Source organism: Sorex araneus, chromosome 1 (genome assembly GCF_027595985.1).
Source record: "Sorex araneus isolate mSorAra2 chromosome 1, mSorAra2.pri, whole genome shotgun sequence".
Classification (NCBI taxonomy): Eukaryota; Metazoa; Chordata; class Mammalia; order Eulipotyphla; family Soricidae; genus Sorex; species Sorex araneus.
Genome location: NC_073302.1, coordinates 45,627,863 through 45,630,625, shown reverse-complemented (window position 1 = coordinate 45,630,625; position 2,763 = coordinate 45,627,863).

Below are 2,763 nucleotides of genomic sequence, written 5' to 3'. Positions count from 1 at the left end.
ACACATATCGCTCGTTTTCTCCGGGCCCCGCCCCCAAGGAAGGACGAGGGCGTCAGGGAGGGCTGACGCAGCTAGCGCCATCTTTAACGTGGGCAGAACCTGTCGCCGCAGCTGCGCCTCCGTTTCCTGTTTGGGAGCGCGTTTCGTTCAGGCGTTTCCCGTTTGCCTAGACACGACAGCGTCCCTGTTTGGGCACTGTGCAAGCTGTGCATGCGGGATGACGTGGGGAGATCCGGTAGCCTGGAGCACCAAGCTGGAGGAACCCCTGAACAAACAAATTTGTTGCAAGTGCCAACTGAGCCCGCGCCGCCCTAGATTATGGGAAAGGCTGGCTTTTAGGGGGAAACGAAAGCAGAACTAGTAGTGATGTGTGATTTTTGTGCGTGTGATTGGAACGTAGTAGCACTCAACAAATCTGGGTGAACGAAGGATTTTTATTTTTTAATTTAGAATTTTTTCCAAGATTTTTTTTTTTAATTGACTCACTGTGAGATAGCCCCTTGCAAAGTTGCTCATGATTAGTTTTCAGTCATACAGTGTTCTAACACTGTTCCCTCCGGCCAGTGTGCATTTCCCAGCACCAGTGATTTTTTAAAATGACACTGTAAGTTTAGTTAACAAATAAACGGTAAGTTCATCCAGAGTCCTGTTAGGCAGTTTTCTTCCTCCACAATTCTTTGTAACCCCAATTTGGGCTTTGGGTGTAAAGTCCCATACCTTTGAACATCATTTTTACTAGTTGCACAAGGGTCTTTTTTTTTTTTTCACGTTTTCTTTTTTTAATCTTTGAGGAGGTAAAATCTGCTTCACGTGCTATTTTAAACTTTGTGATTTTAGAAAAATCTTCAGATAACCCTTTTGGTCTACAAGTGATTCTCAACAAATTAAGTAGCACTTAATTTTTTTGATATTTAAAAATCTGGAACAGTAGCACAGCTGGTAGGCATTTGCCTTGCTCAGGGCCTACCCTACCCCGGTTCGATTCCTCCGCCCCTCTTCTAGAGCCTGGCAAGCTACCAAGAGTATCTGGTGCACAGGGCAGAGCCTGATAAACTCCCGTCAGTGTATTCGATATTCCAAAAACAGTAACGAGTCTCACAGTGGAGACTGGTGCTCGCTCAAACAAATTGATGAGCAATGGGATGACAGTGATACATCTTTATCATTCACCAAGGAAGAAAGAATTGAATAATATAATACAGTATGTGGCCCCCAGACAAAACTAGACCTTTTAGTTGCTACACTGATTATTACACCAAAAAGCTACTGTTTGTCCAATTTTTTCTGTGTGTTTGGTATTATGCACCTCAGTGCATAATACCAAAATAAAGAATTGCACTTAATCTTCCTGACATATTTAGAATGTAGATAATGTCATCTGTTTTACATAGGAGATATGTGGGGTTCAGAGTAAAAGTGTTTAAGACAAGATCTCTTCCTGGCTGGTTTAGACCAGTTTCCTGCAACTCCAGAACCCAGTGAATCCTGAAGTTATTAGGCTGGTATTGAGGTGGGGGATCTGAACAGATAGCACTTAGACAGATAGATTATAGTTGCACCTCCAGTTTAGAGTAAGAAGAGGACTCAGAATAAGAAATAAAGGCCAAGAACATTTTTTCCTTACTTCACAGTTTTGCTTAGAAACAAAATAATTGCCCTGCCTCCAATATGTCCCTAGAACACCAATACTTCCTAAGGGAGAAATAAATATCAAGGCCTAAATTTTGTGAGAGAAACGAGGTAAGAAATGGATTTTGCTATAGAGAAATAAGGTATGTAATGAATGTGCTCTGTATGTATGATGTTTTATAATTAATAAAGGTGGTACCTTTATTATAAAGGAATAGCTACTTGAACTATAATTTGGACATTATGCAGTAGTAGCTTATATGAGGACTGGAGGGATAGTGCAGCGGGTAGGGCATTTGCCTTGCACACGGTCAACCTGGGTTCGATTCTCCATCCCTCTCGAGAGCTACCAAGAGTATCCTGCCTACTTAGCAAGCTTCCCGTTGTAAAAAACTATCTGCCAGGGGCCGGCCGGGGGAGAGCCCCAGCAGCTCTCCCTGTTGGCTGCCCCTGGGTTTGAGGAGGGTTTGGTCCTGGGCCGCTCGCCCAACCGGAGCGGCCCGGGCCGTGGGGTTGACGGAGGAGGAAACGAGGGCCAAGCCGGTTGCTTGATCAGTTGTTGTTTATTCAGTTCTTCTGTTTCTCTCTCCGCTTCTCTCCCGGCTCTGGATCTCTCTCTGAATCTCGCCCCCCAACCCACTCTCACAGCCTAGTTAAATCCCCCCAGCATGAGGGGTTGGGGCTTACACATAGGTGTGGTCACAATCAATAGGGGTAAAGTTCTTTCTCTTCAGGGGATGCTGCTTCTAGGACAGATTCTCCTTCAGCAGGACCATCCACCCAAGGGCGGAGTCCCATGAGTGTGTTTCTCCTCTCCTCGTCCAGCAAACATATAAGCATTCATATTATTAATCATTTTGTATGGACACAATAAGAGATGCACTAAGTCTTATAGAATTGCTCTCCTGGGGCCATCTTGATCTCAGACTACAGTGCTCAGGCCAGATTAGTCTTTCCTATCCCTAGCAGGGTCCTAGTCTCATCGTTACTTTTGGATCATGACATCATTTGTCCACGATCAAGCTCTTAACTTAGAGTTAAACATTAGGCACTTTGACCAGGCCCATCTCAATGCCAGGGTAGCACATAACTCACCGCTTGCCCTGGGTCCATCCTGTCCCTCGTCGGGACCCT